Genomic DNA, 25051 nt, shown 5'->3' on the forward strand with positions numbered 1-25051 from the left:
AACCGGGCTATTTCCTATTATTGGTGTTATGACCAGCGGGTCGTCATGGGGAAACTTCACACCCTCTAGGTCAGAATCATCAAAAGCCAATGTTACTTCTGTCCTGGCCCTCTTCGGGGCTTCTCCAACAATATGCATAACCTCTCTAGTATATGCCTTTCTGGAATTTTTGGACAATCCAGCAGCAGTTGAACCTCCAAAGATCGTGTTTATCACAGGTCCTCGAGGGCGTCGTGGTCCTCCAAAAATTGCATTTATAACCGGCCCTCTAGGTTGGGGATTCCGCCCCTGATCATCTTGGTCCCTCCTATGATCTTCAAAGTTCTTCCTTCCATTATTGTTTCTGTCCCCTCCATCTCCAGTATACTTGTTCAACCTTCCTTTTCGAATCAAAAACTCAATTTCATCTTTCAATTGCCTACACTCATCGGTGTCATGGCCAACATCCTTGTGAAACCTGCAATACTTGCTCTTATCTAGCTTGGCGGGATCAGCCTTCAAGGGCTTAGGCCAGCGAATATCTCTATCTTTCTCAATCTCCATCAAAATCTGACTTCTAGGAGCACTCAGCTTAGCGTATTCAGTGAACTTTTGCCCAGGTCCTCCCTTCTTGGGGGTTGAATCAGGGTTTTGTTCGGTTCTAGGATATTTGTCCTTAGCGATATACTCCAGATCAGTTTTTCGCTTCTTGCCTCCAGTGGGCTCATTACTTACCACGGTCTTCCTCATGCTTTCTTCAACCTTGATATACTTCCCTGCCCTCTCTTGGAGTTGCAACATGTTTTCAGGGGGACGTTTGGCCAAGGACATTTTGAAAAACTCATCCCTAGTTTCTTGTTGCAGTGCTATCATGGCTACCTTATCATCAAGGTCTGGGACTTTTAAAGTCTCCTTTGTAAAATGATTCAGGTAATCTCTCAAGGATTCCTTAGCTCCCTGCACAAGACTCATAAGAGATGCTGAACTTTTCTCATGGACTCTTCCACTGATGAATTGCTTAATAAAAGCCTGACTTAATTCTCTGAACGATCCAATAGAATTTGGGGGTAGGCGACTGCACCGTCTTTGAGCCATACCCGACAGGGTTTGAGGGAAGGTCCGACACTTTATAGCATCATTCACGGGTTGCAGCAGCAGTGCATTAGAGAACGTCCTAACATGATTAGCGGGGTCTCCCGTGCCATCATAGGCTTTGATAGTGGGTATCTTGAATTTCCTTGAGATATGGGCATTCATTATCTCTTCTGTGAAGGGTGGAGTTGGATCATCGGGATCTCCAAGGGGAAGGAGATTGCTTGGATCAGTTCTTGGGACAGCAGCCCTTCTTCTTACCGGACCATCCAGGTCTATGAAAAGAGGAGGATTTCTCCCCCTAGGAGGTATCTGGGGTCTGGTGTCCTGGTGAGCCTCCAAATCACGCCTCAGCCTTTGGATTTCAGCCTCATGAGCCCTGATCCTTTCCTGCACTTCTTGGGGATTCGCCCCTGGGGTGCTTTGGGGGTGTTACCTTCCATTGGCTATTGGCTCTTTTCCAGGACGCCTCCTTCTCGGGGCCACTTCATCATCCGAAGATTCGGAGTCTCTCTCAGTGTAAGGACCAGAAAATTCCCGATCCTCAGGGATAGGACCCAAACCTCGTATATAGGGGGGCGACTGCCCTCGTGCTTCGCTTCGCCCAGCATATCCGTTTCCTCCAACCTCAGGGTGAAGGGGCATCCCATAAGAGGGGTTAGTAGTAACAATAGTTGAATATTCATACCCGACGGGTCGAGAATTCACAGGTATATGTACTTGTTGAACTTGAGGATTCGTACCTTGAATGATCGGGGGAGTTGTCCCTTGTAGCTGAGGTTGAGTTGCCCCTGTCTGGGCTTCCCCCTGAGTAGATGCATAAGTTGAATGGGGAGGAACCTCCACGGTTGATGAAATCACCTGGGTTGCCTCTAATGGTGTTCCTTCCTCTAGAGCTCCAATTGTTCTCCGTGTTCTCGCCATGGTTGTTGTTGTGTTTCCCACAGACGGCGCCAAATGTTATGGATAAAAAACCAAGGTTATTACTTGCTGTATTTAATACTAAGATTCGGGAGCTCAAGGCCTTTAATGGCTGCTCTCGTGTTTCGATCATCCTTTGGGCTGGCCGTAGACGGGAGCCCGAATGACATAACTTTGTCTGAGGAGGAGGCTAGAGGTTTCAACCTCCTTACGCAAGACAACGGCACTTCCCATTGTTGGGACCTTATCCGGGAGACCGTCCTGGTAGAACGCGGCCTTTCGCCCGTTAATAAGAAAAGTAAGTTCCCTTTCTTATCTCCTTTATTTCCTGCACTTTTATTTCATTGATTTTTAACTGACTTTGTTTGTTGCAGTGGCTGAGAAGATTGAGGAGGCTACCAAGCCGAAGGACCTGGAGACAACCAGGATGAAGAGGGCCGGGAAGATCTTTAAGGACCCTCGACTGGGTGACCGCTTCCCGGAGTTCCTTCTTCAGGCGACGGAGCCAGATGAGGAAGGCCCCAGCCAAGTTCTGCGCACCAAGCAGAGGCCAGGTGCCTACTTTCAACCTGCTTGGGGGATCCGGGGCAAGGACTCAATTATGGGCAGCACGGCCCTGTCCAAGGAATGGTCTAAGCATTCCATTTCCCCGGTGGATTATCAAGATTTTGTCCTTCAACAGGACTTGGAGGGGAATGAGCTGTTGGGAGCCCCAATCTCCACCTTCCTAAATAACGAACAAAAAATCTTTCTTCCACCCCAAGTTGTTGTCAGGGATGGACTTCCCATTTACGATATGGGGGATAGTGGGGCGCTGGTTGATAGAAACCCAACCCGGACTTTTATCAGGGCTGTTTTTAAACTGAAAAATCTTCCTGAAGACAACAACAGATGTGGGGACGTTGTGTTTGGCGCATTGCGACAGATAACACAGAATCAACCTCCAGGAATTAGGGGGAAGTTGGCAAGGGCTGATGCCCACATCAGCCAGTAGCAAAGGAATGAATGGATGAAAAGGGAGTCTAATACCTGCCCTCAGAGTATCCCTATAGACGCATAGCGCGTCCTTCTTCCACTGACAGGCCCTGTCGGCCGGACCCGCAAGAACCAGCTTAAAAGGCTCCTTGATTTTGAAGCAGCTGCTCAACTTTTCCAGCTCCTTGGGATCCCGTAAAGCACTGATATGATCGTGCGCGTCCAGATGCGCATCAGACGGATACTCGTCCCCTCGAGTGTTGATCATGTCGATTAAGGAAGTATACCTCGATCGAATAGGAAAATCATTGGACTTTCTAGCCACGTTCATCTTGGCCAAACGAGTCATTCTTTTGTCAGCCATCTGAAAAAAAGTATGAGGCACGTAAATAGGCTATCTTAAAATGGCACACAATGGAAAAATAATGAAAAACAAAGGGAGGAATCTTACCTGAAGAAGCGCTCCTGAAAAAAGGCTCTGAGCTCCGACTTGCTGTTATTCCTCTGAGAATCTTAGCAGGAAGATGAAGAAGAAAACTAAGAAATGAGAAAGTGAGGAGTAATAGCCTTTCCTCATTCCTTTATATAAGAGGAAAAGGAAGTTGAAGGGACGAAAAGCCCATTGAGGACAAAAGCCCATAAGAAAAAGCCCAGAAAAAAGAATATTCCAGAATATTCCAAGGAATTCTAGAGCATTCTTAACAGGGTGTATTAAGCCCAGATCAATAAAAAGAGGCCCAATAAGATTTGAAAAGGCCCAATAAAAGAGGCCCAATAAGATTTGAAAAAGCCCAATAATAGAGGCTCAGAAAAATTTAATAAGGCCCAACAAAAAAGGCTAGGCCCAAATCCAATTAGGATTTGGAAAATACAATACCCTAAATTAAAGCTAAATAAAGAAGGCTAGTGGAAGACCAGGAACCAGGTCGAAATCCAGGTCGTGAATCCTGCCCGAAATCTTTCGAGCAGACACCCGAAAATAGCGGGTAAAAAAGACCAGAATCCAGGTCGAAATCCAGGTCGTGAATCCTGCCCGAAATCTTTCGAGCAGACACCCGAAAATAGCGGGTAAAAAAGACCAGAATCCAGGTCGAAATCCAGGTCGTGAATCCTAGTCGAAATCTTTCGAGCAGACACCCGGAAATAGCGGGTAAAAAAGACCAGAATCCAGGTCGAATTCCAGGTCGTGAATCCTGCCCGAAATCTTTCGAGCAGACACCCGAAAATAGCTGGAATAACGGAACTGAATTGAGGTCGAAGCTTCGACCAGGAATGAGGTCGAATAAAACCAAGCATCTTTCAAAAAATAGGGATTAAAAACCCAGGTCGAAGTTCGACTAGGATCCTGGTCGAATTTCAGGTCGTGGATCCTAGTCGAAATCCTTCGACCAGGAAGCAAGAAAACCAAAGAATTTTCGAACAGGATTCAGGTCGAAATATCGACTAGAATCCTAGTCGAAATCCTAGTCGATAGGCTTATAAAAAAAAAGGGTTGAATTTTCGACCTCGATCCAGGTCGAATTTTCGACTAGGATCCTGGTCGAATTCCAGGTCCTAGATCCAGGTCGAAATTTCGACTAGGATCCTGGTCGAAATTTCGACCTGGATCCTGGTCGAAAAAAGGGCTGGAAATTTGAAAATTCCAGAAAATAAGGAAAAATCCCAGAAAATTCCAGAAAATAAGGAAAAATCCCAGAAAATTAGGGAAAATTCCAGAAAATAAGGAAAAATCCCAGAAAATTCCAGAAAATTAGGGAAAAATCCCAGAAAATAAGGAAAAATCCCAGAAAATTAGGGAAAATTCCAGAAAATAAGGAAAAATCCCAGAAAATTCTAGAAAATTAGGGAAAAATCCCAGAAAATTAGGGAAAATCCCAGAAAATTAGGGAAAAATTCCAGAAAATAAGGGAAAAATCCCGAAAATAAGGGAAAAATTCCTGGAAATTAAGATAATTCCTGAATAAAAGGAAAAATTCGTTGTAAATGTGTAGGTCGCTCCACACTTTACGGAAAAACGAAACCCTGTAAGGGAACAAATAGACTTAACTTCTGCGAAACCTAATCAATGTTTCCCAAAAGTTGGGGGGCAAATGATAGGGATAAATAAATTATGTTTGTATAATTAAATACTGCATTAATTGTACAAACTGTGGGCTGCCAGGCCCAATAAAAAGATATATGATACTCAGACCAGAAAGGTTAAGCCTGATGGACCAGATCAGGCCTGATGGAATAAAAAAGGCCCAAAAGCCCTGATTATTAATTGATTTCGTAATTAATTAATAAGGGACAAATCAGATGTTGAAAAGAGTCCCGATAAGGATATAAATCCTTGGAGATTAGCCTCAAGGGGACCTAAAAGGATAAGGAATCAGTTTCCTACTATCTAGGACTCCAAAGTCCATTCTAATTATGAGACTTGCCCACCAAGTCTCCTATACCAAGTCCAATTCAAGTACTCCCAACATCTATATAAGGGGTCTCACCCCCACCAATCAGAACTACGTTTTTTGGCTTGATTCTCTAATTCACAGAGATACGTAGGCATCTCGTAAAGGCAGATTGAGTCACGAAACACGAGAGCAACCATTAAAGGCCTTGAGCTCCCGAATCTTAGTATTAAATACAGCAAGTAATAACCTTGGTTTTTTATCCATAACAGCAGCTATAGTTTTCGCTTTGAAGATTTGGAGACATTATTTGTATGGAGAAAAGTGTGAGATTTTCACGGATCACAAAAGTTTGAAATATATATTTACCCAGAAGGAACTTAATATGAGACAAAGGAGATGGTTAGAATTGATTAAGGATTATGATTGCTCGATTAATTATCATCCCGGTAAGGCGAACGTTGTAGCAGATGCGTTAAGTCGGAAGGAAAAGTTAAATGTATTATCCGTACCTGAAGAGATATATAAAGAATTTCAAAAATTGGAATTGGAGATTAGAATTTGCAAGCCTGAGGAAGCAAAAGTGTACGGTATGATTTTCCAACCGGAGTTATTGGAGAAAATAAAGAAATGCCAGAAAGAGGTAATGGATCAAGATATAAATAGTTTGGTAGGTGAGGAATTATGCACGCAACAAGATGATCAAGATATTCTTAGGTTTTCTTCAAGAATTTGATTCCATCAGTAACGGAGCTGAAAAATGAAATTTTACAAGAGGCACATAGTTCAAGATATTCCATCCATCCAGGGAGTACCAAAATGTACAGAGATTTAAAGAAGAATTATTGGTGGCCAAATATGAAGAGGGAAATTGCGGAATGGGTTAGCAAATGCTATACCAAAATGTACTTCAGTTGACTATAAAGTAAGAGAGGAGAGAGATGAGAGTTTAGATTTATTTGATTTTATGATTTATGTTTTAATAGTGTGTGAATTTTAACTTCTAATGTTACGTTGAAAAGAGGGGGATATTTGACTTGAAATTTTTTTAAGGTGAAAAATAAGAGGGAAATTTTCAAGAGGGAATGAATTATTTGGTTAAAGGGGGAAATAGGGAGGCGCATTTGATGAATTTTTTAAAACAAACTTATAACATCGGTTGGGCTAAAAAAACCGATGTGTATGTTACAAAGAGACATCGGTTGCTTAAAACCGATGTAAAAAGTATAATATTCGGGACATATCGTGTAATTATTTTGCTATTATATAATTATTATGTGTATTCAGTATCTATTCTGTGAGCTAATTGTTAAGTGTTATCTGTACTTGAATATTCAAAAATAATATTAATTGAGTATTTTAATTTTTATATGTCCAAAATAAAATATAGATAATTGTCATATCTTCCTAATTATTTTCATGTTGGTTTATGGATTTATAAGAATCATATGAAATTTCTAAAATCTTTTTTTTTTTTTTTTTTGCTAATTTCTAAAATCTTTTTCCGGGTAATTAAAATCTATTTTATAAAAACGGGAACCAACCGACGTCAACCGTTGTTACGTTTTTGGAACCCGAAACTCTTTCGAGAATTCCTTCCTAACCTAATTGTAATATTCCGAGCATATTCCATGTTTCGACTTTTTCGATCCGGCGTACGGTTTGTCCTGTGCGGGTCCCGGCGCAACATTTTCGATACAATATTCGTTTCGGTAAATCAATAAAACCCGTATTTTCGATAAACGGGAGCTTTTTATTAAACTATCACAATTATCACTTCGTAATACGTGTAACCAGGCGCTGAGACCAAGACCGCAGTACAAATTGTACTGATTTGGATAATTATCCCGAAAACCGATACCGTTTGGATCAGTTTTTACAAATAAACGTACCGTTTTATATCCGGAATGATCCAACGGGATACAAATTTTCCGTAATTATAAATAGCCTTTGACCGTATTTTATTTCGTATCAAAATCATTTGCAGATAGTTAATTATATAATTTTCAGAGAAAAGCCCTAATTTCCTAAAACTGTTCTAAGAATCAAACAGCAAAACGAAGGCGTTACCGATCTCTGTTTTCAAAGCTTGAGTAACCAAAACGAAGGATTTGAAGTGTTCTATCAGATTCTGAGCTTTGTTTCACTGCAGAAATCAAGGTTATTTTTCTAAAAATTTATTTATTTTCGAATTTATTTTATTAAAAATATGAAATTTTGTTCGGATGATTGTTTATATGATTTGATGATTGCATGTTGTAGAGCTTGTTTTCCTGATGATTTTCATATGTCATACGTCCGATTTGGAGTTCAATAACATGTTCAAATTTGAGTTTGATTTTCGAATTTCAAAATTAGAGTTTATAACCCGTATGAATGTTCTTAATTGAAATTTGGGGGTTTCTTATTCTGTGATAGATTGATGTTGTGTTATAGTGGGTTGTATTCTCTGTGAAATTTGCAATCTAGTCGTATAAGTTTCATGAACCAACGAGGTCTGTAGAGAAGGGAGTTGTGTTTTGAAGTTTTCCGATGTTCGCCGGAAACTGGAAAACTTCACGGCCAAATTCCGGCCAACTCAGGGATTGTTAGGATGAATTGATTGCACGGTTGTGTTCCTGGTGTTGTGTAGATGTGATCTGGAGGTGTTGGTGGGTTGAGGACGCCGGGAACGTGTTCTCCGGCGAACCCGACTCTTTTCCGGCGAAGGGCTGGAAAATTACAGTTAGTACCCCAAATTTTTGAAAACGATGCAGTTAGGTCCCTGAAGTTTCCAGACTTTGCAAATTTAGGATTCCTGTTTATAAAATGTTTAAAAATCATATTTCCTATTTATTTTTATTATAAAAATTCATTTTTAAATTCTGAAAATTCTAAAAATTATTATTTTAATTCTGAAAATTATTTTTAATTCACAAATAAATCTAAATTAATTAGTTAATTAATTTCAGTTAATTTATAATTGATTAATTGGTCAATTAATTCGAAAATTAATTGATTAATTGATTCAATTAATTATTAATTGATTTTAATTAATTATTTAATTAGATTTAATTATTTAAAAATGATTTAAAAACTCTGAAAAATAGTTTCGAGCTTTAAAATATTATTCTAAATTACTTCCAAGGCTCGATAATTATTCTAAAATTATTTCGGAGCCAGAATGGGCCAACCGAACCCTGTTTATTAACCCGAAATTGATCCAACGACCCGTTTTAATTCCGAAAAATGTTTTAAAAATCATTTTAAATACCAGAAAGCCTATTTATGACCCGAGACTTCTTTATAAATAATATATCATTGATTACGTGATGTATTATGTGCTATATGTGACTTGTTAATTGACTATCGGTCTATATATTCGGTGTTCACTTGATTATTGCATAACTTTCAATCCGTTAATCGGATTTGGGTAAACCGAAGGGTAGATAGAAGTATGTGTTGAATAGAATTCCATGAGTAAATTATTGATAGATGCTTATGATATGTGAGTAGAAGAGGCAAGACGTAAGAAAGGGAAACAGATAGTTAAAGAGTAAGACGGTTGTGATTGGAAACGAGTGCAGTGTAGTAAGCTAATATCAGGCAAGTGTTCTGAACTTTCTCGAGATATTGTAGTACTTGATAATCCTGTGATATTGCAAGTGCTTTGAAGCACAGAAACCTAAATCCTGATTTCAGTTATTGTTCTTGAGCCATGAATCATATTATTTCTAATCCATTGATTATTGTATACCCAAACAAGAACCACAAATCTACGATTCTACTCCACAAATACATACAAACTAAATACCAGACACTGAAATGAACTATTATATACTCAACCCATGGTATCTTATACTTTGAAAGACCAAATCCTTGAAACCTTGAAACGTTGATTCCTTTGTTATCCAATTCTTTCATTACCCAGCATCCAAGCTTTTAAATTGCCTTATTGATCCTTACAAGGATTGAAACCCTTTCATTGTTAAACATTTATTGTTGTTAATGATTTCGGTTATTGTTTATTATTGCATATTCTGTTATTATGTTAGAATTGGATTGTTTTTATAAAATTGTGGACCAGATTCGTGGTCAGACCATATAATGGTCAAGTAAGGCCAATGTGTGCCTTGGATCCAGTAGTTAGAGCAATGTTGCGTGCCTTGCTCGGGGTTAGTGCGTGACTGATCAGCAGCCTAACCTTGGTTTTTAAATTAAAAGTATAATATCCAATTCTAAATCATAATCCATTGTTCACTTGATATCATAACCATATTCACCTGATGATCATTATTCTCAGTTTTGTCATTGTGACTTGCTGAGCTAGTTAGCTCATTTGTGCGATGTTGTTTATATTCTTTCCAGTTAAAAAGGAACCAGTTGGTAAAGAGGATCCTCAGTCCAGCGCGAGAGCTAGAGGTTCAGGTTGAGAAAGCGGAGCTAGTAGGCTTCTTTTGGAATAATTTAAGTTTGTAAAAGTTTGTAATAATGTTTAATACTCAGTTTGAATTTGAAATAGTTGGGATTTGAACGGTTTGTAATATATTAGTGTGTTTAGCTTGTGTGCATACTTTAACCTGTTGCGGTCTGTGGTGGTTGGTAAGTAGGGTCATTGCATATATTATTATTATCTTTATTATTGTTATAAGCAGGTTATAATTAAAGTGTGTGTGTGGACCCCAAACTACTGACCCGGGTTTGGAGGGCGTCACAAAAAACACCTTTTACATCGGTGCCAACAGCAACCGATGTTTAAGAGGCGATGTCTATTCTACTATTTCTAGTAGTACTGGTGGATCAGGTGGTTGGTGTGATTCACGGTTATCTTGGTTTTCAAATTGTTGTTGAAGAGTTAGTTGTTGTTGAGTTATAGCATTTGTTTGCTGTTGTAAGGTTTCCAGTAATTGAAAAATATTTGGATCTGTGGTAGATGTGGTTGTTGGGTTCTTCTTTTTGGGTGGCATGATCCTGAAATAAGAGTTACGTCAAAACAGGTATGAATAATGAAATAATTTGAGGGTGTCGCATGGCATTCTTATTCACATATGAGGTCAAGTTTCAAATTAAACAAATATGGTGATGCATATAAAGGCGTAAAATAAACAATTGAAAGCAAACGGAATGGTAGTGTGATGGCATATCCTCAAGCTTAGTGTTGACGTACTGAACCAAAGTCTCAAGTCTCACAGTCATCTGCTCCTTAGGCTTCCCTTCATAGTTTCGGCTGTCCGGATACACGTTCTTCAATCGGTTTATCAGTCGGTCGTACTTGCCCTGAAGCATGTCAAACTCGCGCCTCAACTCAGCATACACGGAGAAAGCAATAGTATCGTCGGACCCAGAGGATGACGAGGAGTGCGCCCTTTGCTGACAAACCATACATAGATATATAAGGGGAGTATTAATAATAAATTTACTTAACCTACTCTCTCGCATAATATCTATAACTTATACATATATCCTATAACCTATTTGGGCTGTCCAGGGACTCTAAACCGTAGCTTTGATACCAAAACATGTCACACCCCCAACTTAACAATATATAATATAAAACTATTACAATAGATAAAGGAAAGTAAATACAACCGAATCCAAGATCTTACAGTTTAGGGTTTGGAACAGCCCAACACTATTAACTATTACAACTAGTTTTAATATCGAGTCCCCACACAAAACTATCTCTTATTCTACCTGAGCTCGAACATACGCATCGGCATCACAAGTCTTACGTGCGGTCTGCTTGAATCTAACCATAGCTGCTAGCTGTGATATCAGGGTGAAAGCAAGTAATGAGCGAAATGCTCAGCAAGTGCTAAACAATACGGTACTAAACATAATTCGAGATATGTAAAAGAATAACAATGTGAAGATAGAGCTAATAATAACAAGAGATGAACTTTTGGGTGATGGCATCATTTATTTGTATCAAAACATTTCCAAAATCATTTCTTAATCAAAAACCATTTTATGACGCTACAGATTACAGCCGGTGATTAGCCGCGAAGTAATCCCGAACCTCGCTGGGTTCTAAAACATTAATGGGATCCCTAGGAAACTTTTAAGCCTACAATATAAGTGTTGAAAGGACTCGCGTCTCAGTCCAGATCCACTATTTAAAGAAAACATTTATCCCCCTTTGGGACTGAAAATCCAAATTTTTAATCATTTCAAAAACTGATGCCGATTGACAATTAATTTCTTAAACAGTAAACATCTTTATCAAGGGATTATAGATCAACTTTGAAACACTGGAAATATGTTCACTAAATCTTAGGGCCATGATCCACTAGACTTTACTCTATCAGGGTAATTGAATGGTTTCTATTTACAGGGACTTTGACAAGGAGATTTAGCAAGGCTATTGGATTATATGAAAGAACAAAGCTTTATTAGGCTTAAGGTAATGGTTCCAGATAAGGTATAGGTATTAAAATACAAAGAAGGTGAGCATTAATTCGAAGTATAACAGGGTATCATGTGTTAGGGTAAGAATAGGGTTATCAAACAATCATGAACGACTTTAAGGAGTGACTGGCTTTTAAGTATCAAGATAAAGTTTCTTTCGAGGTTCTTACAAGAGTTGAATCAAAGCATCATGGTGCAATATCAATATTTCTCAGGAATCAATAGCATGTTAATCAAAAGGATCAATAAAGTATTATAACCAATCTCTATTTTATCATGGCATCACAATTACTTTGGTATACTAGCACGGTATGACTTTTGATCTACTTGCAATAAATACTTGAGGGTTCATGTTATTTCAATATAATACGAAGATAGGTTTGAGAACCACTTGGTTCAAGTATAACAAGATAAATCTAAATACTTGTATCATATGAATAGGAACTAGTTATCCCACATTTGCGGTGTAAACGAAAAAGCAGGTTGAATCACTTGCCTTGAGAAAAGCTAGATTTGACTGGCAGGTAGGAGCAACTGGAAGCTTTACTCGACCTTTATGGCAATTTTAAACTCGTCTAGAGATCCTACACAATTAATAATAACCTCATTATAATATATTCTCACCAACTCAACCTATTTACAATCCGAAATTAAACACAAATGGCACTTAGGCCTATATGCACGCAATGTATAATCACCTTATAAACATAATAGTACACATAGCTACATATAATTACTTACCATATTTAAGTACCAAATAATATCAAACACACCATATTACAACACTAGGCTTGGATGATCTCGCTCCATAACCTAAGGTCACTTGATCGCTAAACTAGATAAAATCTCCAAATTTTGGCATCCTAACTCGATGTGCCTTTACTAAACCATCCAAATCATATTGACCCTCACTTGGGCCTTTCACTCTAATGGCTTTATGCTATCTTGGAACTATAGTGGTCAACCTAGGTCTCACTCATAAGTGCTCTAAAACTATGTGGTAAGTGAAAGTGCTCATTATGGTAAATTTCAGAATGACACCTATGGTTTCTTGGGTGCATTAGACACTCTTACACTACAATTTTACCTCCAAAACTTCTACACCAGACTCTTTTGATCATAAGACAACTCCCAAACTTGATGTGGCTCAAGGGCCTAGCTTGGGCCTCCCAAGGCCTAAGCTTAAAGTCCATGGTTCCCCTGTTTTTCTGGGCAGAAAAGGTCCTGACTTGAACTAACTTGTGACACATTATTCTAACTCAAATCCTATGAACTATGGCTGGAAAAACTCCTCTGACACTACCTCTAAATAAGGCCCAACAGGGACTAATGAGGGCCTACCTATGACATGGTCAAAACTTGCCATTTCTAAGTTGCAACAAAACTGTCCCCTGCTGGACAGATTTTGTGATTCCACTCGTGCACCTAACCAAACGTCTTACAAACCTCAAACAAACACCTAAAACCTATTGTATACTCCTAGTTCTAGCTTCTGTTGGCTTGGACCTCAAAGTGCACAAAAAATGCCCAATCAAAACATCCCCACAAACTAGTGTAAAATTCTGGAAAAATACAAACACTAACTAAACCCTTTCCACCTTAACTCCCACTTATTAACCAAACATCCAACCTTTACCAAAGCAAACCTAGTGCATAAACATCCTAAAATAGTGCCTCAACAGGAGTGGAGATCATCCATGCCCTAGAACACCGACATGCAAATAAAAAATACAACATGCAACTCATGGAAAACACTTAACAAGGTTTTGGCTAAACATAGAGTTTAAATTCTTGCAAATTCGACTTGAACCTATTACCCAACCTTAATAATCATGAAATGTATCTTCTCTTAAATATTATTAAGCAATATATCATGGAAACAATCTATTTCAAACACAAATAATTGGAAATTATAGATTTTTAAACATGAAAACATGATTTCGAGAAGAGTAGCATACACAACATGGTTGATCATCATTTTTACATCTTAAAACTAGCATGCATGGCTAAACATGATTATATAGTGAAATTTCAGAAGTATGCAAAGGTTTTTAAATCATGGTTTCTCTATAAAACACTTGGTTAAAACATATATGAAATGTATCTCATAGAGAACTCTTAGATTCACAAGAATCAAGAGTTTCTCTTTGGAGATCACACAAAAGCTACACATGCAACCATGAAACTTCATCTCCCATTCAAAAAACTCTTGGGAAGTATATAAAATAAATGTAGGTAGGAGAATTACACTAGCTAATATGAGAAATGGGATGGAAAAATGATGGAAGGGAGTGGGGAGGGGGCTTCGGTCGAGAGCAAAGAGATGGAGGGGGAAGAGAGAAAAAAGAGAGAGTTGAGTTGGGGTGAAGTGAATGTGGTTGAGTGTGAGTTTGATTGAAGTTATATCATTACAATTATGCAAATTGATGAGTGGAGTGTGTTTTTACCACTATCTCCCTTCTCTTATTGAAAGTAAAAATGCATGCAAGGGTGTTTTGGTAAACTGGCCTTGGTAGAAGTGGTTAGTGGGGTGTTAATTGTCCCTAGTGCCCTTGAGTTGAATTAGAAGTGATTTGCATGCATGGGCAAAAGAGTAAAATGCAAATTAAATAAAAAATTAGTTACAAAGAATAATTTTTTTAATAAAATTAATATTTCAAAAATTATAAAAGTTGTACCATAAAATAACTTGGATTTTTAAAAAATGTATGAGATCACTTTGAAATTTATGAATGAAATCATTTTTAAAAGAAAATTTTCCAAAGTATAGAATATTTCTTATAAATCAAAAATAAAGGCAAATAATAAAACTTTTGCTTTGAAAAATTTATAATCTAAATAAAGAAACTTATAACGCAACAAAATTCCATTCACACAAACGTACAATCACTAAGTATATTTATAATCGGCTCTAATATTATACAAAGTTCACAAACAATATTACACAAAATGCAGGTCGTAACACCTGTAGCTCACCCCAGCACAATAACTCAAACACAAATCAAAACACAATCTCAAACAGAAGCCACCTCAGATGTCTCCCAAAAGATACTTGTTGTAAAAAGAAATAAAGAATTGGCTAAGAAAGCTACAAATCCTAGTGTAGCTAATTTAAAATATGAAGCATCTCAAGTTCCTCATTCTTCTAAACCGTCAGAAATGGTTAAGAGGAAACTTGTATTTGTTGGCTTAGAATCAGATTCAGATGAGGATAATACTACCTTATCTTCAAGATTTCCAAATCTTTCGTCTGATTCTTCTCCAAAACCAGTTGTTCCATCAACTGAAAAAGACACAACTGTTGATACTGGTTCAAATCCAAAACCAAAGAAGAGGAGATTGGTCAAGGCCTATTACAATTAGCACTTGCTTCATATCAAACAGGAAATTGCTGAGGAGACACAGAATGCATCAAATCCAAATTTTGACATCCTGTCTACTCCTGAGACGCTTGTAGAACTATCTAAAACTCCAGTCATGCAATATAACAAGAGAAAAAGGGAAGTCTCTCATGAGAAAGTAGAAGCTAATGTCAAGAGGCTGCAAGGGAAAGGACTTTTTCCTGGATCAAGCACACAAAAACCTGTATCTCAAAGGGCTACAGCAGCTACATATCCCGATCCAATCCTACAAGAACATGCACCTTAAAGTGGTGCAACAGATATTGAAGAACAAAAGCCTCTGATTAAAACTACTCAAGAGTCTATTACTACAATTATTGAGAAGAGTACACAAGAACCCGGTTGTCAAATTCATCCAACAACTCCTAATTATCCAGCTACAGAAGAACCATTGCATCAAAATTACAATGCAAACCTTACTCCTACTGCAGTGACTCTTATTATTGATGTTGAAGGCAGAGTTCATCAATCCCAACTGTCTACTGATATTTTGTCAGTGCCACAACTAAATGTCCGCACAGAATCCGCATCTTCAGATTCACAGGGTATAAATACTGTTATTACTTTATCAGCATTTATTTTAAGTACTGATCTAGTTCTTTCAGCATTTATTACATTTTTTTAAATCATGTTGGTATGATTACATCTAGACCTTATTTATGGATTACCTCTAGTTGTATGACCACAGATCACACTTCTTTAGCCAACTCTTATTTCTGTAGGACAATCTTTCTGTGCCTTTTTATGTGAGATGTGTGAAAAGATTGAGAGAAAAACATAATTTAAGAGAGGTAGGATCCTTTCGGGAAAAAGGAGAATTAGATGAGAGATAGAATTTAGTAATTCTTGTAAAGAAGCTCTGACTATTAAAAGTCATGAGATGTGTGGTGTGAGGCGTAATGAGAGTACTTTAGAAGAATAGAGAGATTAAGGTTTATTTGCTATATGTTTGTAGGTAATCAGAGTCTTAAAGAAACAGATGTTGAACATCATTATGTTGAATATCAAGAACACTCTGATACACCAAAGGCTCTTATTCTCCCTGCAAGTCTAAGTACTGATACTTTCTTCCAGTCCATACATTCTTCTATTCCACCACATAGTAAAATCCCTGTTTTGTTGAAAAATAGTTCATTTACTCTACTTTACCATCACCTGAGGAAATCCCTGTTGTTGCTGAAGATGTAGTAGCACAACAGTCTATTCATAAAGTTTCATTCATTTATGAATCACCACAGCATGTTACAGGAACTGAGGTTCTGGAAGTAAATCTTGAACCTCCAATTCATTTATCTACAATACTTGAAGATGCGGAGTTAACTGCTAAAGGTGTGGAAGTTTCTAAAGCAACTGGATTAAAAACTGCACAAAATCCGGTTACTGTTGAAGAATCTAATGATGGTGAAGAAGCTACTGTTTCTAATGCTATTATAGATCCTAAGGATGTTTTTTTCTTCCTTAAAGATATGCCAATGCATGTGAGACAACAAAAACTGAAAGAGTTAGATACTACAAAAGAAAAGGATTATTCTGATAATCTCGGTAATGCTCATTGGAAAGATACTACAAGTTGTTGCACATCTGGAAACAGCAGAACAACATATTACAAATTTTTGATATGCTAAATCCTCTAAAAGCATCAACTTTAGTTGTTAGATCCTTACACATAGCTCACGAAGAAACTAGTACTCACATCAATCAGATTAAAAAATCTTTGATTGCTTCAAAGCTGACTACTCATCAGAAAATTCAGAAACAAAATTTCACCAATACTTGCCAGAAAAACTACAATTGAAGCCAGTCAAGCTAGATTGCAAGCTAAACAAGATCAAATGTCTGCTAAACTAACAGATGTACGGAATTCAATGGAGCTGATTCTTTCTCTACCGCATGGTGATGATGCCAAAACACATGGTGATGATGCCAAAAAGGGGAGAATATTATTAAATCTAAATACAAACAGCTGTCATTGACAAGTACTGATACTGAAACTTCTGATGGAGGTAATAAGGGATAAAAGGATAGCAAAAGGAGAACATAAGAAGAGTTGAAGATTTAACGTTGCTGATGAAGACCAAGGTATTCTGGAGATAGAAGCTGGTGCTGAAGCAAGTAAATTTCTTCAATCTCTGAAAGACAACTCTGTTCTACGAGGATCCAAAGATTCAATTATTTAACTCTAAGGAGAGTAGATGAATATTTACAAAAGGAAATTCTGGAGTTGATCTTGAACAGCTAAGGCAAATGGAGGAAGACTTCAAGAAATTAATGAAGACAATAAATGATGACATTGTTGTTATTTCTCAAGTACTTTATGAAGATAATCCTTTTAGCATACCAACCAGAGGTGTCGTTATAAGGGAAATCAGACAAACAGAAGATCTCAGATCACAAGTTACAGTAACTGCTGACTTGAAGCTTAAGGGAAAAGAGAAGATAGGAGAGAAGTCAAATTTTCAAAGTCTAAAGTCAAGTTGTTGTTGAAAAGAAGAATAAGGAAGATTATTGAAGCATTCTGAGCCGAGGAAGTGTAATTAACCTCTAACATTGCTCAAGTTAAAGAAGCAGCTCAGGATGAAGAGTAAATTCAGATATTCACTGAATCAAGATTGAATATGCATACTTGATTCCTGCATTTAGATAGTTTTGACATCATCCATTGGAACTTGTCCATATTTCCATTATGAACATGTTGGGAGAGATTGTTAGGAGCAATTGATGATATCAAACAGAAACTATCAGAAGCATCGATGGATGATGACTACAAGCATTGACGAATGATGACTACAAGCATCGACAGATGATGACTACAAGCATCGACGGATGATGAGTACAAGCATCGACGGATGATGAGTACAAGCTTCGACGGATGATGACTACAAGCATTGACGGATGATGAAGACATCGACGGATGTTGATAATCGACGGATAATGATATCAATGAATGATGATGTCAACGGATGATAAAATCAGTATTTGTCACATCAGTAGATCTTTGATAAGGAAAAGGAAACAGAAACTCAAGGCAGTGAAGGACTTTATATCAAAAGCAATTGTATAGGTTTCCTTGTTATTAATAGAATAGGAATCCTTATACATTGGTAGTTGTACTCTATATAAAGCATAGATTAGGTGTATGCTATAAGCATTATGACATTGTTATATCTTTTGCATAACCTAGCAGCTCTCAAGGATATTTGTTCATCCTTTTGAGAGAGTACGATTGTAATAAGTTTTTATCAGTTAATATAAAAATTGTTGATTATGTTGAAGCTTTATTGATTGTATTAACTGTATTCACCCCCCCCTATACAGTTGATTAAGGGCCTAATATAGTACGATCGATGATGATTTAAGCGGATCTTTCATCCAGTTTCTGGGATTATGCTCTAGAAATGGCTGAATATACACTTAACCAAGTTCCGGGTAAAGCGGTTCAAAATACTCTGTATGTGATATAGAGTGATAAATGGCATAGCATGCCATTTATGAAAATTTGGGGACGTAAAGTGTTTATAAAATGTTTAGCCTCTGACAAGCTTGGACCAAAATTAGATAGATGCTATTTTGTGGGATACCCAAGTGAGACTATGGTATAGTTTTTCTAATCCTTCCGAGAACAAAGTGTTTGTTTCTCGGGCCGCTGTATTTCTTGAGGGAGAACTACTTTCAAAGAAAATCAGTGGGAGGATAATACATCTCGATGAATATCGAGAACCACGTGATAACATTGAACCATAGTTGGAATAAGATCAGGATGTACATCAAAATGTTAAAAGTAATCATGTCCAAGAAACACAGGTTATTTGTAGATCTAGTAGGATTCACCATGAGTCTGGGAAACATTATGGATTTCTTTTTACTCAAAATGGTGATGTGATGCTTACGGATAATGATAAAGCCTCTCACCTACCAAGATGCTATGAACTGTCCAGACTGCGAGAGATGGTTGAAGGCCATGAATTCTGAGATGGAATCCATGTATCAAAATAAAGTATTGACTTTAGTTGATCCACTCGAAGGGATAAAACCTATAGGGTGCAAGAGGGTTTTCAAGAAGAAAACTGACATGGATGGTAAAGTACAGACATATAAGGTGTGACTAGTGGAAAAAGGTTTCAAACAAATTCATGGTATAGACTATGATGAGACTTTTTTACCAGTTGATATGGTCAAGTCCATCAGGATTTCATTCACAGTAGTTGCTTACTTTGACTATGAGATTTGGCAAATGGATGTCAAAACTGCTTTCTTATATTGGATCATGGGAGAGGATGTATATATGATACAACCAGAGGATTTTGTCGATCTAAAGTTTGCTAAGATAGTTTGTAAGTTGCTTCTATCTATTTATAGATTGAAGCAAGCCTCAAGGAGAATGAATATTCATTTAATAAAACAGTCAAAGAGTTTGGCTTTATTCAAAACGAAGATTTACTATGTGTTTGCAAGAAGGTTAGTGGGAGCCATGTGACATTCCTAGTATTATATGTAGATGACATATAACATATATGGAATGACATACATTCTCTATAGGCTGTTAAGACTTGGTTGAGAAATAGTTTCTTGATGAAAGACTTAGGCGATGCTACCTATATATTAGGGATCAAGATCTAAAGAGATAGATTGAAAAACTTAATCAACCTAGTCATATTACATACATTGATAAAGTATTACATCATTTTATGATGCAAGAGACAAAGAAAATATATATTTCAATGTCTCATGGGATAGTGATCTCAAAAGATAATTTCCACCTAAATCATTAGATGATAAGGGCCGTTTGAGAAAGTTCCAGATGTGTCAGCAATTAGATCTATAATGTGTATAATGATATGTATTTATCCTGATGTTTCGTATGCTATGAGCATGACGATCAGATACCAGTCTAATCCAGGTGAGGGTCACTGGACAGTTTTCAAGAATATTCTTAAATACTTAAAGAGGACTAAAGATTTACTTTTGGTGTATGGAGAAGATAGGGAACTGATTGTAAAGGGTTACACTGATACTAGTTTCTGAACCTAATTTCTGGATAGACAAGGACGATTATGTGTCTATGTATGGTTTTTGTTTTGTCTAAATATAATTGATGTTAGCTTGAATATTTCACAGCAAGAACATTGATAGAAGTCGAATATATTGATGCTTTCGAAATAACCAAGGAGACTATTTAGGCATGTCCTTAAGCGATATCACCTTATTAATGAGATTAATGATCAAGGAGATATAAATGTAAAGTGCATAGTAATGATAGTGTTGCAGACCCACTGAGTAAGGCTTTGTCGTAGCAGAAGCACGATGGTCATACTAGTTCCATGAGTATTAGATACATGGGTGACTGGCTCTAGTGCAAGTGGGAGATTGTTAGTGTTTGTTCCCTAGAGACAACACTATGATGTTTTAGTTTAAGACATTTGGATTATTAATGTTTATGTTCTATCAATTATTCCATTTATAATTTACTGCGATATAAATGTTAGATTAATAAATGTCCTTGGAATATGATATGCAATTCTATATCTCTAAGTACGTGACTTAGAAATGAGATTATGAGAATAGTATTAATATTCCTAAAGGTCCCTAGTTGAGTATTATTATTAAGGGGCAATAATAATGCATTAAGACTGGTATGTTTGTTGACTGATGATCACATCTTATTGATCATAGGTATAGTGATACTAAAGTCAAAAACACGGGTATATGTAAATGTACATGGTGCTGGACAGACCCGATGTGAGATTTTACATGTCTGTTGTGTCATAAGTAATTCTCACAGTGATAGTGATGTAATGGTCCTTAGACCTGAAATTATTATATTTTTATACGAGAATTAATATACATTGATTCCATTAAAAGTTATCCTTGATCGGGTAATGATAAAAGTGGACATTGGGTATATTATGAATCGTGTGAGAAATATGAATTGATCTAGATGAGATTTAACCCTCCTATTTTAGAAGTGATATTATTGGCCTCTTTTGTGAGCTAGACTATGAAATACGTGGCCACGCTCAAATGTTGATTTGATATGATAGTCTACTCATTGATCAAGGAAACCTGGATTAAACTATGATGAGGATGACACATTAAATGCCTCTAGTTTAATGTATAATATTTGGTTAAAGTGATTATATTATATTGTACATTATTAACTAAAGGTTTAATCGATCACCGATTCAATTATTATTACTTGGGTAACAATGATGTATTACTAGATGTCGCTCATTGTTTACAATTTTATATTAGATTTAAAATTCGTTGCCAACGTAATAATAACCTATAGGGTCACACACAAAGAATGCTTGAAGGATTATTTAATTTAAATTGGATTTAAATTATATTAAACTAATTTGAATTATTTATAATATTAATTGAGTATGACTTAATTAATTAGATAAATAATTATATTGGAATTTACTAATATCAGTTATGAAATTCAGTTGTTAAATAATTAAGTGTGACTTAATTATTATACAAATAGGAATTTTGAATTAATAATAATTCCTAATTAGTTAAGAGTTATAATTCATTTTTCTACTCTTTATATAATATCTCTTGTGGCTGATTTTGTGTGCAAGACTTTAATTAAAACCCTAGCCACCAAGAGAGAAGATAGAGAGAGCAAGAAGAAATGAGTTTGTGCTAGTACACATCCAATTCTTGAGTTCAAGCATTCGTGTGGATACCGCTAGAGCGTAGATCGCGAGAGCGAGATGCGTGGTGATTGAAGAATCTTTGGATCTCCATTATTCATCCAATTTGTAAAGCTTCTTAAGGTAAACAATCTGATGAATTAAATATATGTTTTTCGCATGGATCATGTGGCGGGTTTCAAAAATTCTGGTTTTTTACGTTTTTAATTACTATTTCCGTTGCGTTTATGTGATCAAACCCTTCATTTCGGATAGTTTGGTTCAAGAATTTTAGAATATTAATTTCAATTTTTGTGATTGAATTGGACCTAGTTGATTATGTGAGTAGTTGTCAAGATTAAAACTGAATAAAAGTGATGTATGTTTAGAATCTTGCTTTTTGGACTATGATTATTTCAACGATTCGAACTATGTGATTAATTTTCAAGTTGATGTAAATCTGAACTTGAGTTATATAGTTATACGTATGATTGATTTGAAAAATGGATTGGATTGTGAATTTGTTTGGTGATATTGAATTATTGGGTAGTATGAATACACGAACACGTCGTGTCAAATTTTCGATAAAAATGTAATCTATTAATTAAAAAATGTAAAGGTTTATGAATAAAAATAATAATTGTTTAGAAACTAATATGTTAAGCATATGAATATGAGCTTGTTATTGATATGATTATGTGTTAGTGAAGTGAAATAAATAAAGATTGATTATAAGTACATAATAGGTATGATTATGTATGAACGTGACAATGTGATTATGTGGATATGTGTGGGCAAGATAAATATAAGCACATGTGTATACTTATATGTATGTTATTTGGTACGAAAGGGTAGAATAATTAGACATCAGGGGAACGTCATTTGATTATAAAGGTTTTAATCATAAGAGTCCCTAATTAGGGTTGGTTGTTGATTATAGATTTGGAAAGCAAGGAAGCGCGATCTAGGAAAGGAAAGGAAATACTAAGTGACAGTGAGCCGGTTCAGGTTAAGAGGGAAAGCTTTTGAGGCAAGTAACTTTGCCCTTCTTATAACGACATTGATTGTGATATTGAAATGAAAAGATGGATTAAATGATAGTATGATTTTATGAATTCCATACCTTTACCCTGCTTACCTTGACTCACTTCTAAATACTTGTCAACCTTAATGATAACCTAAACATTGCAACCTTGATAACCTTTAATTTCTATTGATATTTTTACCCTGTTAATTTTACGTTCATTGATAACTTATGCCTTAACGAAACCTATAATGATTGAATACATATGTCTTATTGAAAATTGTGTTCAGGCGATAGCTTTGCTTTGATACTACCTCAATAATTAGTAACCAGTGTTTGTACCCTTGAGCTTGTCTATCATTTCTGTTATTAATTCCCATGTTCATTCCTTGTTTGTACCCTAATAAATAGATTTCCATGAGATTCTTGTTACACTCTTATACTTTGAAATGAAAATAAGAATGATTTCTTTGACTTGAAAGAGTCTGAATGATTTCAAAGGTCGGTAAATGATTTAAAATAAATTTGTTTTTGAAAAGTGAAATGATTTTTTTTCCAATAAAAAGGTTTTCATTGAAATCCTAAATATTGGAGGCGTAAGTGGCCATGTAACAATGGTTCAGCCAAATGTATAGAGCTGGAGATGAAACAGTGTGTTATTGAATCCGGAGATGGACCGGGATATTTTTAAAGACCAAACAGTGCCTTAAGTAACTTTAATGACCAGATGGAAGTCAGTACGGGCTGATCACTCGTATTATTTATTTATGAAAGTTGATATTCACTCCAATCGAAAAATATTGATATTTGTTTTCAAAAAGTGATATATGTGCAATAGCACCATTTATATTCAAAAGCCGAATAGATTATAAAAGTTTTGATTGAAAAGAAAAAGGAATGTTTGAAAGAAAAATTGAATCATAGAATCCTGAGTATTTCCCTCCTTGTAGCCCTCAATTTAAATTCTAGACCATACTAAGATTAAGTTGAAATGTTAAGCTTGATTTATGCTGCCAAGTTTAAATATTATTATTAATTCTAGTTACTTGTTAAGATTTGTAGGTCATTCATTTTGTTTTGATCTAATCATTGGCAGTTAAGCGAGAAGATGGTGATTCTTAGATGCACAACACGTAAGAGTGTATATAGTGGACCTTTGCGTACTGTTAGGTTTGCTATCCCAGCTCATGTAGATGGCAAGTGGGAGGATCGCTTTGACTTTTGGATATGTATATTTTGGTTCCAGATAAGCTCTAATTATCTGGCAATTCCAACTCGGAATTATAAATTGTAATAATGATAAAGTTGGTTTTGTAATTTCAAACTCCTGGATGGTAGTTGTAGTCTTGTTCATACCTTATCCTGTATAGATCATGTTATGAGTCTCGGGGTTAATTATTATATTAATTGTGTTTAATATTTGTGCTATAAGCCTTAAATCAGTACCCCAGGTTTGGGGCATCACAGATTTCTTTGATCACTACTCCTTTGGTTTGTCTTTGTCAGGGAATATTAGCATATAATGAGACAGTATTAGCAGTTACTAGTCTCAAAGATTTGAATTCCTCTTCCATAAGCTTTAGTTGCTCAATATCAACTCCTGGGTTTTCCCTTTCAAAAATCCTTCTACTCACCTCAAAATCAAAAGCTTGTATTTTAGGATACTTATAGAACAGAGTTGTCTTCTTTCCCTTAAACTTCAGTGTTTGTAAAAACTGACTTGCTTCAGCAATAACTTCTATCTCCAGAATACCTTTGTCTTCAATAGCATTTATGACTGTCAGAGTTTGCTTTGTAGTCGTAGTCAGCTTTTGTTGTCTTCCGTTTCTCCCTCTCTCTCCACCTTTTCTATATTGGTTAGTGGTTTTAGAGGAACCACTAATTCCAACTAGTTCTCCACCTTTCTTTCTGAAAATCTCATTTCCTTATTTCTTTGTACTTCTTCCATCAGGACCATCATCTTTGTCATCAGCATCTTTCAGCTATAGCTGCTTGCATTTAGATTTCAATATTTTCTCCCCCTTTTTTAGCATCATCACTAAGTAAAAGTGAAACAATGAGCTCTATAGATTGTTGTACCACATCCAATTACCCAGACATTTTCTGTTGACTTGCTTCCAATTTAGCATGGTTTGTAATATCCGGGGTATCGCGTGTAATTATTTTTATCAATAAATAATTTTTATATGATTAGTATGTGATTTTTGGGTGAATTATCTGATGATTGGTGGGGAGATGTGGATGCTT

This window comes from Apium graveolens, chromosome 9, assembly GCF_009905375.1.
Source record: "Apium graveolens cultivar Ventura chromosome 9, ASM990537v1, whole genome shotgun sequence".
NCBI classification, from domain to species: Eukaryota; Viridiplantae; Streptophyta; class Magnoliopsida; order Apiales; family Apiaceae; genus Apium; species Apium graveolens.